Raw genomic sequence first — 16,075 nt, forward strand, 5'->3', positions numbered from 1 at the left:
TCTCATCACACCGTGAACACCATCCCATCCCCACTGTCACGCCCTGGTCGAAGTATTTTGTGTTTATCTTCATTTATTTGGTCAGGCCAGGGTGTGGCATGGATTTTTGTATGTGGTGTGTATTTATTGGGATTGTAGCTTAGTGGGGTGTTCTAGTTAAGTCTATGGCTGTCTGAAGTGGTTCTCAATCAGAGGCAGGTGTTTATCGTTGTCTCTGATTGGGAACCATATTCTTTGAGTGTTTCGTGGGTGATTGTTCTTAGTGTCTTGATGTCCTTGTTCTGTGTGTATGTGCACCAGTATTAGGCTGTTTCGGTTTTCGTTACGTTTATTGTTTTGTAGTGTTTGTATTTAGATTCGTGTTACATTAGTTGAAGAAACATGGATCGCAATCTACACGCTGCATTTTGGTCCGACTCTCTATCACCACAAGAGAACCGTTACAGAATCACCCACCACACCCGGACCAAGCAGCGTGGTAACAGGCAACAGCGGCGCAATGAGGAATGGACATGGGACGATATATTGGATGGCAAGGGTTGCTACACATGGGAGGAGATCCTGGCGGGAAGGGATCGCCTTCCATGGGAACAGGTGGAGGCAGCGAGGAGAGCAGAGGCAGCCGGAGAGAGGAGCCGGCGATATGAGGGAACACGGTTGGCAAGGAAGCCCGGGAGTCAGCCCCAAAAATGTCTTGGGGGGGAGGCTCACAGGGAGTATGGCTACGCCAGGTAGGAGACCTGCGCAAACTCCCTGTGCTTACCGGGGGGCTAGAGAGACCGGGCAGGCACCGTGTTATGCAGTGGTGCGCACGGTGTCTCCAGTGCGGGTGCATAGCCCGGTGCGGTATATTCCAGCTCCGTGTATCGGCCGGGCTAGATTGAGCGTCGAGCCAAATGCCATGAAGCCGGCTCTACGCATCTGGTCCCCAGTGCGTCTCCTTGGGCCGGCTTACATGGCACCAGCCTTGCGCTCGGTGTCTCCGGTTCGCCTGCATAGCCCAGTGCGGGCTATTCCACCTCCCCGCACTGGCAGGGCGACCGAGAGCATTCAACCGGGTAAGGTTGGGCAGGCTCGGTGCTCAAGAGCTCCAGTGCGCCTGCACGGTCAGGTCTATCCAGTACCACCTCCACACCCCAGCCCTCTGGTAGCAACTCCCCGCACCAGGCTTCCTGTGCGTGTTCTTGGTCCAGTCCCACCAGTGCCAGCACCACGCATCAGGCCTACAGTGTGCCTCGCCTCTACAGCGCTGCTGGAGTCTCCCGCCTGTTCAGCGCTGCCAGAGCCATCCTCCTCTACAGCGCTGCTGGAGTCTCCTGCCTGTTCAGCTCAGCCAGAGCTGCCAGCCTGCATGGAGCAGCCAGAGCTGCCAGCCTGCATGGAGCAGCCAGAGCTACCAGTCTGCATGAAGCAGCCAGAGCTGCCAGTCTGCATGGAGCAGCCAGAGCTGCCAGTCTGCAAGGAGCTGCCAGTCTGCAAGGAGCTGCCAGTCTGCACGGAGCTGCCAGTCTGCACGGAGCTGCCAGAGCTGCCAGTCTGTAAGATGCCGCCAGAGCTGTCAGCCTACATGGAGCAGCCAGAGCCGCCAGTCAGCGTGGAGCAGCCAGAGCCGCCAGTCAGCATGGAGCAGCCAGATCCGTCAGTCTGCCAGGATCTGCCAGTCAGCCAGACTCTTCCAGATCCGCCAGTCAGCCAGACTCTTCCAGATCCGCCAGTCAGCCAGACTCTTCCAGATCCGCCAGTCAACCAGACTCTTCCAGATCCGCCAGCCAGCCAGGATCTGCCGGAGCCAACTACCTGCCTGAGCTTCCTCTCAGTGCTGAGCTTCCTCTCAGTCCTGAGCTTCCCCTCAGTCCCTAGCTGCCTCAGTCCCGAGCTGCCCCTCAGTCCCGATCTGCTCCTCAGTCCAGTGGGGTTCTGGGTGAGGACTACTAGGCCATGGTCGGCGGCGAGGGTGGACTATCCAAGGACGCGAGGAGGAGGGACTAAGACAGTGATTGAGTGGGGTCCACGTCCCGCGCCGGAGCCGCCACCATGGACAGACGCCCACCCGGAACCTCCCTATTGTTTTGAGGTGCGTTCGGGAGTCCGCACCTTAGGGGGGTTCTGTCATGCCCTGGTCGAAGTATTTTGTGTTTATCTTCATTTATTTGGTCAGGCCAGGGTGTGGCATGGGTTTTTGTATGTGGTGTGTATGTATTGGGATTGTAGCTTAGTGGGGTGTTCTAGTTAAGTCTATGGCTGTCTGAAGTGGTTCTCAATCAGAGGCAGGTGTTTGTCGTTGTCTCTGATTGGGAACCATATTTAGGCAGCCATATTCTTTGAGTGTTTCGTGGGTGATTGTCCTTAGTGTCTTGATGTCCTTGTTCTGTGTGTATGTGCACCAGTATTAGGCTGTTTCGGTTTTCGTTACGTTTATTGTTTTGTAGTGTTTGTATTTAGATTTGTGTTACGTTAGTTGAATAAACATGGATAGCAATCTACACGCTGCATTTTGGTCCGACTCTCCTTCACATACAGAAAACCGTTACACCCACAGTGAAGCATGGTGGTGGTAGGTAGTCCTCTGGGGGAGTTTTTCATCAGCAGGTCAGAATTGAAGGAATGACAGATGACGCTAAATACAGGGAAATTCTTGAGGGAAACCTGTTTCACTCTTCCAGAGATTTGAGACAGGGACGGAGGATCACCTTCCAGCAGGACAATGACCCTAAGCATACTGCTAAAGCAACACTCGAGTGGTTTAAAGGGAATGTTTAAATGTCTTGGGATGGCCTCGTCAAAGCCCAGACCTCAATCCATTTGAGAATCTGTGGTATGACTTAAAGATTGCTGTACATCAGCGGAACCCAACCAACTTGAAGGAGCTGGAGCAGTTTGCCTTGAAGAATGGGAAAAAATCCCAGTGGCTAGATGTTCCAAGCTTATAGAGACATACCCCAAGATACTTGCAGCTGTAATTGCTGCATAAGGTGGCTCTACAAAGTATTCACTTTGGACAGGTAGTTATGTACTGTCAAGTTTTCTGTTTTTTGGGGTCTTATTTCTTGTTTGTATCACAATAAAAATATTTTGCATCTTTAAAGTGGTAGGCATCTTGTGTAAATCAAATGATACAAACACCCACAAAATCAATTTTAATTCCAGGTTGTGAGCCAACAAAATAGGAAAAATGCCAATTGGGCTGAATACTTGTGCATGCCACTGTAGGACAAGGAAATCACAAGGTTGATTAGACCTCCAAGTCTTGTGACGAGGTTGATAAGACCTCTGAGGTTGATAAGTCTTTTCAGTGATTAACATATAATCATTAATTGAAGGATATCTCCACATATTTAGGCAAAACTAAATAACAGCGGTGGCTAAATATACTTCCTGAATCATTAGAGAGCAACCTTTAACCTTTTGTCATAAAGTCAGATATCCCTGCAACATTCCACAGGGCACCATTTCTTTGCTTAAAATAAAACACCCACATTTTCTCTCTCGCCAAGTCCTGTGCTTTAAATCAATAAGAAGACACTAGTGTCCCTGCAGGCATTGAGATTACTTTGCCATGATCCACTATTTCCCACCATTTAGCGGGTGCATTAAAGCTGCCCCCTTTTCCTTATCGGGCCCAGGATCGCTGCACAGCCCATATAGAGAGTTGTAATTATCCAACCTGCCACCTGATACCACCACCTCCATCAGCTTTATCACCAGGTCCTGCCAGCTCATCACAGGCACACAGGGAAGAAACCGGCTGCTTGTGGCACAGCCGCCATGATGAAGGTAGACAGCGGCTGCTTGTGGCACAGCCTGCCATACTGTAGGTAGACAGCGGCTGCTTGTGGCACAGCCTGCCATACTGTAGGTAGACAGCGGCTGCTTGTGGCACAGCCTGCCATGCTGTAGGTAGACAGCGGCTGCTTGTGGCACAGCCTACCATGCTGTAGGTAGACAGCGGCTGCTTGTGGCACAGCCTACCATGCTGTAGGTAGACAGCGGCTGTTTGTGGCACAGCCTGCCATGCTGTAGGTAGACAGCGGCTGCATGTGGCACAACCTACCATACTGTAGGTAGACAGCGGCTGCTTGTGGCACAGCCTGCCATACTGTAGGTAGACAGCTAATCTCTCAGATACATGTATAGTTCCAGTTGGGATCAGAGAGAAACTAACACAACAAGGCAATTTTTCATCCACCCTCTCCCTTAGCCCCCACAAAGTCTCTTCTTTCCTCAGTTCTCTTCCAGTCTCACTCCGCTTTTCTGTGGAGGTAGATTTGAGTCCGTTCGGCACACAAAAAGTGATCCAATCCCCTTGAACCTGCAGCAGTGCACTGACATGCTATTTGGGCCTTCATATTGTACCATTGTCCTTCAGCAAACGAGAGTGAGTACCTTGTTCATCGGTGACACTGTATACAAGCTCAAAGGCAAGCAGAGAAGAGACTGCTGGCACTTCTATGTAAATGTTGAAAGTACATCTATCTTGTTCAAACTTTGAGTTTCATTTATACTTTTAATTGACATCACTTTTGACCTGAAAATAGAGCCTTGTGTCACAACAGCAGCTAAGTTAAAACCTAACTATTCTGAGTATAGATGTGTGGATGTGACTCAGGGTTTTGGAACAAATTTGAAGAAACATTTTAAATTATGTTTTTTACATTGGATAAAAGTAGAAACAGAGCTAGAAAATGGTATATCATACACTACAGTTGAGGAACAATGGGAAAGTACTTCTGCATTGAAAGTTCTTAAACTTGTAAACTCACTTTTGAGAAAATGGCCTTTGAATGTTTTGGTACTACTACTGGAGAGCCCTTCCTTGTCTACACCCATTCAGCATCGTTCACACCCTCTTAAGCATTAGCCCCACCCAACTCTTTAAGGGTTGATCTGAGCATCTTGTACTAACAACGGCAGTCAAGCACCTAAGCTAACTTGTAAACTACTTCCAGTCAAAAAATGAGAGAACAGCTCACTGAACATTACTCGCCTTAGCAGATCTGATTAGGCTGTTACGTTATTCACAGCTTTGGTGACGGCAACTGTGGTGTCAGATTGTCGGTTCATAAATTCAGAGCGTTTCGCTCCTGGAGCGTTCAGAGCCCACTATGGACGCTCTAGCCGATGAGTAGGGTTGATCCGAACATTTTGACCTCACAATGGCAGTCAAGCACCCAAGCTAACTGGCTAACATTAGCTAGCTTGCTAGCTACTTCCAGACACAAATGAGAGAACACCCCACTCTGACCATTTCACTCGCCCTAGCAGATGTGGTTAGCTGTTTTCATATTATCCAGAGTGTTGGTGACTGTAACTGTGGTGCTGGCAACAATTGAATTATATTTTTTTGCCAACGTTTACTGACACCGGCCATATTCAACAGGTGTTGAGCGTTCGTAAATTCATTAGTTATTCTGCACTCTGGCAAACTCAGACACGAGTGCTCTGAAATCGTAGTAAATGGCCAGACTGAATTTACGAACACACCCGAAATGATTACTTGCATAGTGGAGTCTTTTGTTAAGATAAGTAGCTAGCTAGCTAAACAATGAACCATAATCCAAAATCATGACATTACTACCCTGCATGAATATGCAGGTAGTTAACCAACTAGTTTCAATGTTAGCTAGCTTGCCAAGCAAATTGCTCTGAGATACGAATAATAAGATTATACATGTAACGTTAGCTCGCGAGCCAGCCAGCTAACATTAGCTAGCTAACAGTACACTTTAACTTGAAATGAAACCACATTCTGTCAAAATTAGAAGCGTGTAATATCTGAAAATGTAGCTAGTTGGACTATATTACCCGTATACATCATGGATGGTACGCGTCTCCTTTCGGATGCCATGGTTGCCCTCAGTTTGAAGATGTAATCCGGAGACAGCTGTTTTATCGATCTCCTTAGCTATCATACTCAAATTTCACTGATTTCAAAACTCGGTCTTCCAGAAAGTGGAGAGCAAAACTTATGCAGTTTTACTACACTACGATATATAAAATAAAAAAGCTGCATTAGACAGGATTACCTAGACATACTGACCAGCTCAAATAGATAGTAGCGTGCTATATGGCCAATCCAAACTCATCTCTCTGCATGTCCAACCCAATCATTATCTCAACCAACAATGGCTATTGGGAAGTTTGCTGTGTTTTTATGTGGCTAAACCAACGAGGCTCATAATTTAACAATTTTATTCGTATTTACAGATGGCATACAAGTTTGTTATTAAGGCACATGAAAGTTCACATGTTCCAGAAGGCATTTTTTGCAAAAAAAAAAATGCATTTTGATGAAAAAAAGTTTATATTCAAACGTCTCTCCTGCAAAGTAGTGACCCCGTGACATGCACTTAGTTTCCTGAAACGGGACCGGTACACAAATGTTATAAAAATGTACAAGCTTACAAGCTAATGTAGGCCAATAACTTCAAACGATTACTCAAAATATCCAGCACACGACATTTCAAGAGCTATTTTCTAACATGTATAAGGATAACTTGCAATGGATTTGCAAGCATAAATACATCATTTATAATTATGTCTTGCCAGTGTCACTTGGCAAAAATTGAATGAAATGTGAACGAAAGTAAGAACAAAAACAGCTCATTTGTATGGTCACCTCCACTGTCTGTAAAACAATAACATCACAGAATTATAGCAAGGTGACCATCTCCTTATTGTCATCCACATGTCTATCAAGATGCACCAGATTGTCTTAAATAAAGACAATTTGCATTTATATGACACACACAAACCCATATCTCTTCCTGGAATGAATTGCGGAGGTATTTCTGCTCTTCTCAATCAGTTATAACAATGAAAAAGCCTTTGCATGTTTGGCCATCAGTATGTCAAGGGAGCAACCATAGTAGCTGTGACCTCTAGCAAATGAAGACATTGTGAGGATGCATTGGAACCTTGACTATGGTTCCCAGGGTCTGGATGCTTTCTAACAGAGCTGCCCTAACACTGCTTGAAAAGGGAAGTCAATCTTATTTGAGGAGAAAAAGTGATCATCATGATAATGACCATGTCATTGAGAGAGAAAAAAACTCCCTCTTTTCAATAGAGTGAAATAAGAGTGTTCCTGCAGACGGCTCATTGTTGCAGCTGAATGTCACATCTCTCAAGATAAACCTCTTATAGCGATGGTAACTGACATGCCAAAGTGACAAAAAGTATTCCTCAGAAGACTGGGATGTTTTTTCTGGGTAATAACATGGAGGCCAACACAGTTTCTTATATTACCTGCTGCATTGTGTTTATATTTCTGATGTATACACAGTACCAGTCAAACGTTTGGACACACACACTCGTTCAGAGGATTATATATATATTTTTATTTCTCCATTGTAGAATAATAGTGAAGATATCAAAACTATGAAATAATACATATGTAATCATGTAGTAACCAAAAAAGTGTTAAATCAAAATATATTTTACCCTTTGTCTTGATGACTTTGGAAGTTTCTTCAAGTGCTCAGAGTAGACTGTGTGAATAAGGTCGTCATGGTCGAATTGCTGCAAAGAAATCACTACTAAAAGAAAACCAATAATAAGAAGAGACACGCTTGGGCCTAGAAACACAAGCAATGGACATTAGACCAGTGGAAATCTGTCCTTTGGTCTGATGAGTCCAAATTTGAGATTTTTGGTTCCAACAGCCGTGTCTTTGTGAGACGCAGAGTAGGTGAACGGATAATGTCCGCATGTGTGGTTCCCACCGTGGAGCATGGAGGTCGAGGTCTGATGGTGCTTTGCTGGTGACACTGTCAGTGATTTATTTAGAATTCAAGGCACAATTAACCAGAATAGCTACCACAGCATTCTGCAGCGATACGCCATCCCATCTGGTTTGCGCTTAGTGGGACTATCATTTGTTTTTCCCAGGATTATGACTCAACAATCAAATCAATCAAATGAATTTATTTAAAGCCCTTCTTATATCAGCTGATGTCACAAAGTGCTGTACAGAAACCCAGCCTAAAACCCCAAACAGCAGGCAATGCAGGTGTAGAAGCAGGGTGCTTAGGAAAAACTCCCTGGAAAACCAGAACCTAGGAAGAAACCTAGAGAGGAACCAGGCTATGAGGGGTGGACTGTCCTCTTCTGGTTCTGCCGGGTGGAGATTATAACAGAACATGGCCAAGATGTGCAAATGTTCATAGACGACCAGCAGGGTCAAATAATAATAATCACAGTGGTTGTCGAGGGTGCAACAGGTCAGCGCCTCAGGAGTAAATGTCAGTTGGCGTTTCATAGCCGATCCTTCAGAGTATCTATACCGCCCCTGCTGTCTCTAGAGAGTTGAATACAGCAGGTCTGGGAAATGTAGCACGTCCGGTGAACAGGTCAGTGTTCTATAGCCGCAGGCAGAACAGTTGAAACTGGAGCAGCAGCATGGCCAAGTGGACTGGGGACAGCAAGGAGTCATCAGGCCAGGTAGTCCTCTCTCAGGTCCTCTGAGAGAGAGAGAAAGAAAGAAAGAAAGAGAGAAAGAAGAGGGAAAAAGAGAGAGAGAATTAAAGAGAGCATACTTAAATGCACAAAGGACACCAGATTACACAGGAGAAATACTCCAGATATAACAGACTGACCCTAGCCCCCGGATACATAAATACTGGAGGCTGAGAGAGGAGGGGTCGCCCCAACATACCTCCAGGCTGTGTAAGGGCTATTTGACCAAGAATGAGAGTGATGGAACGCTGCATCAGATGACCTGGCCTCCACAATCACCCGACCTCAACCCAATTGAGATGGTTTGGGATGAGTTGGAATGCAGAGTGAAGGAAAAGCAGCCAACAAGTGCTCAGCATATGTGGGAACTCCTTCAAGACTGTTGGAAAAGCAATTCCAAGTGAAGCTGGTTGAGAGAATGCCAAGAATGTTCAAAGCTGTCATCAAGGCAAAAATTGGCTACTTTGAAAAATCTAAAATCTAGAATATTTAGTAACACTTTTTTTGGTTACTACATGATTCCATATGTGGTATTTCATATTGTTGATGTCTCCACTATTATTCTACAATGCAGAAAATAGTAAAAAAAACAAAAAAAAAACATGATTGAGTAGGTGTCCCAACTTTTGACTGCTACTGTATGTGTGTGTGTGTGTGTGTGAGAGCATGTGTGTGTGTTTAAGCAGAGGATGGGGGGGTTTGAATGACAGTTTGATCAATGGGAGGGCATGTGTCCTGTTCCTAAATCCTGTGTGAAGGGGTTGTGACAGTGGCTGTCTCAGGTGATGTCATTAATTGATGGACACATCAGTGGAGAGGCTCCAGTCACACAGACCCCCTCAGATGTTGCTTATTCAGCCCGTTCTCCATGCAGAGCACATGAGACACTTATGGGAATTATTGATCACATTTTGAGTACACTCTCCTCTCCATAAGCTTTTACTGTAGGAGCTGTTACTGTGCACAGAGCAGCACACACTGCAGCAGTCTTATTAGTTCCTTTCGGCAGAAGGGGTTATACTTATGATGATAAAACGGGTTATTTGAATCCTGGATCCTGGATGCTGATTGGTTGATAGCACCACAATCCCCGCATTCCACAGGTAATGCCTGTTAACAGTTCCATTAGATTTATCAATGTGCATCCACTGTCCCACAGCCCACCTTGCCATTCATATGAATGTGATGTGATGAATGTGATGAGACTGACAGTTTCTCTGATCCAGGCAAATTAATTTATCAGGGTCATTTTAATGGATATATCCAAAGAATGGCAATAGAAATGAAGGTAAAACAAATGAAAATGCACATGGTTTGCTGTCATTTAAGCAGCTTGATGATTGTGTGCTAGCTTTTGTTGGCTAGCTAGCTAGCAAAGGACAAGTTAAGTTAACACCCAGCTTGCACAGTGGATCTGGGCCGATTCCGGCTGAGAGTCGGGACACTCGGCTGAGAGTCAGACTCGTCCGACGTCATGTGGCCTGAGTCTGGGCTGCCTTTGGCAGTATTACTTATGGCTAGGATGCGGGGATTGAGCTCGGGCCGATTCTGGTGTGAGTTGTCTGGCCCAAATGTATCACTTGGGGCCCGGGCCGATTCCAGTGAGAGTTATCTGGCCCAAATGTATTACTTGGGGGTCGGGCCGATTGGGGCTACTCTCTGGCAGATAATTACAGGGGCTGCTTTATAAAATTAACATATTATTTATTTATTTTTCCATATTTGTTTCTGTGATGAAAAAATACAATTAACATTTAAATTAAATTCTGTAAGAGTCCTGTGTAGTATTTAAATATTTTGATACTTTGTGCAAGGCAACTGATAAACATTAAAAACTTTGTGGATAGAACCTCCTGTAGCTCAGTTGGTAGAGCATGGCGCTTGTAACACCAGGGTAGTGGGTTCTATCCCCGGGACCACCCATACGTAGAATGTATGCACACATGACTGTAAGTCGCTTTGGATAAAAGCGTCTGCTAAATGGCATATATTTATTTTATTTAACCTCCCAAGTGGCACAGAGGTCTAAGACACTGCTTCGCAGTGCAAACTGCATTGCTACAGATGCTGGTTTGAGACCTGTGCCAGCAGTGCCCGGGAGACCCATGAGGCAACCCACAATTGACCAATCATCGTCCATGTAAGGGCAGCTGGCCGGGATGTCCTTGGGCCGATTCTGGGCGGTCATTAATTTTGATTCTAGGCCGAGTCCGACACCCGATCCTGGGCCGATTCAATCGGCTTCTGGGCCGATTCCTCATTGCTAGCTGGGAATCAACCTAGCTATTCTCCATAACTAACTATTGATAAATTATTTATTCAATCATTATTTATTAAAGTGCTTGTGCCTCATCATCATTGAACCTCTGTTAGCTAGTTGGCTAAATGCCAAGGATTTTTTAAACCTAGCAATGTGAAATGAAAAGAATGAACGACTGGCAAAACATGAGAAATTAATTAATGACCAGCGTGTTTGGTTAGCAACTTCGGAATTTCAGATCTAACTACTGGATTTTGTCCGGACTATATCATCAGGTGGAAGGATGAAATACAACAAACTTAATCATTCAAATACTGTTTTGCTTGGCATCCGACTGCAAGGCGCTACATAGGGTAGTGCACACGGCCCAGTACATCACTGGGGCCGAGCCCCCTGCCATCCAAGACCTCTATACCAGGCGGTGTCAGGAAGGCCTTAAACTGTCAAGTACTCTAGCCACCCAAGTCATGTTCTCTCTGCCACCGCACAGCAAGCGGTACCGATGCACCAAGTATGGAATCAACAAGAACCTTAACAACTTCTTCCCCCAAGTCATAAGACTGCTAAATAGTTAGTTAAATAGTTAACCAAATAAGCAACCCGGACTACCTGCATTGACCCTTTTTGCACTAAATGTTTGGACTCATCACATATGCTACTGCTACTGTTTATCATCTGTCCCTTTATTCCTAGTTATATTTACATATCTACTGTACCTCAATTATCTTGTATATATAACCAAGTTATAGTTACTCATTGTGTATTTATTATTACTTGTATTATTACGTGTTTTACTTTTCTATTACTTCTCTATTTTCTTTCGCTCTGCCTTGTTGGGAATGGCCCGTAAAGTCCGCACTTCACTGTTCGTTTACACCTGTTGTTTGCGAAGCATGTGACAAAAAAATGGATTTCATTTGATGTTGCAGTTTTTTTTAAATCTCCAATGTGTCATGCACCTGAATGTGAGCCAGGTTTTATCAGGATGTTTATAATGGATATATCCAAAGAAATGCAATACAGAAACGAAGGTAGAACAAACTAAAATGCACGTAGTTTGCTGTCATTTCAGCTGTTTGATGTGATTGTGTGTAGTTGGCTAGCTAGGTAGCAAAGGAGAAGCAACATCAGCCTAGCTATCCTCCATAACTAACGTCTTATTGACTTGAAAGTAAGCTGGGTTTTGCCTATTTATGCATTATTCATAAAATCTTAATTTTATTAATTATTCTTGCCAAGTAACTGTATACATTACTTTTACAATCATTATTTATTGAAGTTCTTGTCTCTCGTCATCATTTAACCTCTGCTTGCTAGTTAGCTACTACTATATCTACATGCCAATGATTTGTTTAGCATAGCAAAGTGGAATGAATGCAATGAACGACTGGGTCAAAGCATCCCTGAAGAATGAACAACCACACTGTTTGGTTAGCAACTTCAGAACCTCAGAATGAACAACCACACTGTTTGGTTAGCAACTTCAGAACCTCAGAATGAACAACCACACTGTTTGGTTAGCAACTTCAGAACCTCAGAATGAACAACCACACTGTTTGGTTAGCAACTTCAGAACCTCAGAATGAACAACCACACTGTTTGGTTAGCAACTTCAGAACCTCAGAATGAACAACCACACTGTTTGGTTAGCAACTTCAGAACCTCAGAATGAACAACCACACTGTTTGGTTAGCAACTTCAGAACCTCAGAATGAACAACCACACTGTTTGGTTAGCAACTTCAGAACCTCAGAATGAACAACCACACTGTTTGATTAGCAACTTCAGAACCTCAGAATGAACAACCACACTGTTTGGTTAGCAACTTCAGAACCTCAGAATGAACAACCACACTGTTTGGTTAGCAACTTCAGAACCTCAGAATGAACAACCACACTGTTTGGTTAGCAACTTCAGAACCTCAGAATGAACAACCACACTGTTTGGTTAGCAACTTCAGAACCTCAGAATGAACAACCACACTGTTTGGTTAGCAACTTCAGAACCTCAGAATGAACAACCACACTGTTTGATTAGCAACTTCAGAACCTCAGAATGAACAACCACACTGTTTGGTTAGCAACTTCAGAACCTCAGAATGAACAACCACACTGTTTGGTTAGCAACTTCAGAACCTCAGAATGAACAACCACACTGTTTGGTTAGCAACTTCAGAACCTCAGAATGAACAACCACACTGTTTGGTTAGCAACTTCAGAACCTCAGAATGAACAACCACACTGTTTGGTTAGCAACTTCAGAACCTCAGAATGAACAACCACACTGTTTGGTTAGCAACTTCAGAACCTCAGAATGAACAACTGGCTTTTGCCCTGTCTATATAGTCTGTTGAAAGGATGAAATAAAACAAATGTACTCATTAAGATAACGTTTTTAATGAAAGCATGTTAGTAATCTCAGCTTCACTACGGGCCTAAGAACAGCCCTTAGTCGGGAGTTGTCACACGATAATCCTCGTGTTCTCATATGCCTTATTGCTTAAGCCTTCTACGGCAGGCAGACTGTATTTGGGCGTTAAGATAATGTTTGCTTAATGAGTTAAATAATCTGTTTATTTGTGTTTATCTATGGAGCCTGAGAGGTAGGAGTTGTGATGCAGAGGAACAGGGGCATTTACAAATCAAAGACTTCAAAGCACTAATCGGTTGCGTCAGGATTAAAGTGGGGTCATTATGAACGCTCCTTTTGGTTTCCAAAGTCGATACCCTCACAGAGCCACACCCCAACCGGCTGGCTACACCGAAGGGATAGGATTAGCTGCACCCTCACAGAGCCACACCCCAACCGGCTGGCTACACCGAAGGGATAGGGTTAGCTGCACCCTCACAGAGCCACACCCCAACCGGCTGGCTACACCGAATGGTTAGGGTTAGCTGCACCCTCACAGAGCCACACCCCAACCGGCTGGCTACACCGAAGGGTTAGGGTTAGCTGCACCCTCACAGAGCCACACCCCAACCGGCTGGCTACACCGAAGGGTTAGGGTTAGCTGCACCCTCACAGAGCCACACCCCAACCGGCTGGCTACACCGAAGGGATAGGGTTAGCTGCACCCTCACAGAGCCACACCCCAACCGGCTGGCTACACCGAATGGTTAGGGTTAGCTGCACCCTCACAGAGCCACACCCCAACCGGCTGGCTACACCGAAGGGTTAGGGTTAGCTGCACCCTCACAGAGCCACACCCCAACCGGCTGGCTACACCGAAGGGTTAGGGTTAGCTGCACCCTCACAGAGCCACACCCCAACCGGCTGGCTACACCGAAGGGTTAGGGTTAGTTGCACCCTCACAGAGCCACACCCCAACCGGCTGGCTACACCGAAGGGTTAGGGTTAGCTGCACCCTCACAGAGCCACACCCCAACTGGCTGGCTACACCCTCACAGAGCCACACCCCAACCGGCTGGCTACACCGAAGGGTTAGGGTTAGCTGCACCCTCACAGAGCCACACCCCAACCGGCCGGCTACACCGAAGGGTTAGGGTTAGCCGCACCCTCACAGAGCCACACCCCAACCGGCTGGCTACACCGAAGGGTTGGGGTTAGCCGCACCCTCGCAGAGCCACACCCCAACCGGCCGGCTACACCGAAGGGTTAGGGTTAGCCGCACCCTCGCAGAGCCACACCCCAACCGGCCGGCTACACCGAAGGGTTAGGGTTAGCCGCACCCTCACACAGCCACACCCCAACCGGCTGGCTACACCGAAGGGTTAGGGTTAGCTGCACCCTCACACAGCCACACCCCAACCGGTCGACTACACTGAAGGGTTAGGGTTAGCTGCACCCTCACACAGCCACACCCCAACCGGCTGACTACACCGAAGGGTTAGGGTTAGCTGCACCCTCACACAGCACATTGAATGATCCTTTGGGATGTTCATCGGCTAAATACACAAGTGACAGCAACGTCCATAAAGCTTAGCTTCCCTACAGCCCCACAGAGCTGTTATAAGGCATCTGACACCCCAGAGTGTCTGTCTTAGTGATCCAAATTAAGCTCTGCCAAGGTTCAAGTCAAATCAATAAGGAGATCCATAAATTGTCCCAAGAGATAATTACTACAAGGAACAGTAATTACAAAAAGCATTAATTTACTGCTTAGATTTTGTGCCAGTGGAGGGTCTCATGTGTTCCTGATTCATCTATAGGCAGAAAGAAGAAAGTTTCTCTTTGGTTCTGTGAAGGAACAGTAGGCACACTCAGGGTCGAAGCAGATTTGAGTTCGCCCCGGGATCATGAGTAGGTTTGTGAACCCCTGTGTAGTCCACTCCAGGGTTCTTACATTGATCAGACACTTACTATATAGTTACGACAAAGGTTTCTGATAATACACACTGTTGTTCCTCCCGACAACGTGTCCCTGGCATTTGCATCATAAAACAAAAAAGTCCATGGGGACTATTATGGGCTAAAACCTTGATGCGCTCAGCTTCACTAAAGGCACAAAGGGCTCCCATCTAAATGCCATATTGCTTTAGCTGAAAGACAACCTGTATACATGTAGGTATTTTTCTTCCCAGCCACTTTGAGGCATGGCACAAACGTTGTACAGGAACTCTAATCTAAGCCGCAGGTTTCTGCTAGTCTGCCCCTTGCTGTACACTGCCAAGTGCGAGGAATGGTCTTTTATCAGAATGGAGCCAATCTGGGCTAATGTGTCTGACGGAAAGACTCCCAGGGAGCTTCAGTCCTTCATTCTTTGACCGTTCTTTCCACTTTTTTTTACTCTCCTTTACTTGGGATAATTACAGTTGAATTGAGTGACAAGAAATGAAGACTGTGTCTACATTATCTTGTATGACCTCTTTGTCGTCCAGCCTACCATCAATTCAAATAAGCCCATTTATCAGAGCAGGGAGGCTGATGCCTGGTCAGCGACGGAGAAGCTTGGAGCATCAGTTAGCAGAATGAAGTGAGAAGGGGTCTGTGAACTATGGGAAGGGGGCTGACAGCTAAGAGAAAAATGCTCTTTGTATCTTATCGTAAATGTACATTAATCTTCAAGATTCATAGCTTTTCAATTTCCAAATCAATAATAAAATACTGCAATAATATGCTTGAGAAAGATTTCCCTCCAAAAGATAATTATGTAAAAATCACCTTTATTCAAGGGTGTCATGCAGTCCCAAAACCGGAGGGGGCACAAAGTACATGAGGAAGGCTGCATTTTTCAAACCCCTGAAACAGCTTTTTCCTACATTCTAGAGCCATAATCATTATGCTATGTAAAACATTTGTATATTTTTTTCTGAAGATCTAAGCATACCTCTTGTACTGTCTGTATCCTCCTGACTGGTGGTCCTTTAAAAAAATAAAAATAAATATGCTTCTCTACATCTC

Source organism: Oncorhynchus gorbuscha, linkage group LG01, assembly GCF_021184085.1.
Source record: "Oncorhynchus gorbuscha isolate QuinsamMale2020 ecotype Even-year linkage group LG01, OgorEven_v1.0, whole genome shotgun sequence".
NCBI classification, from domain to species: Eukaryota; Metazoa; Chordata; class Actinopteri; order Salmoniformes; family Salmonidae; genus Oncorhynchus; species Oncorhynchus gorbuscha.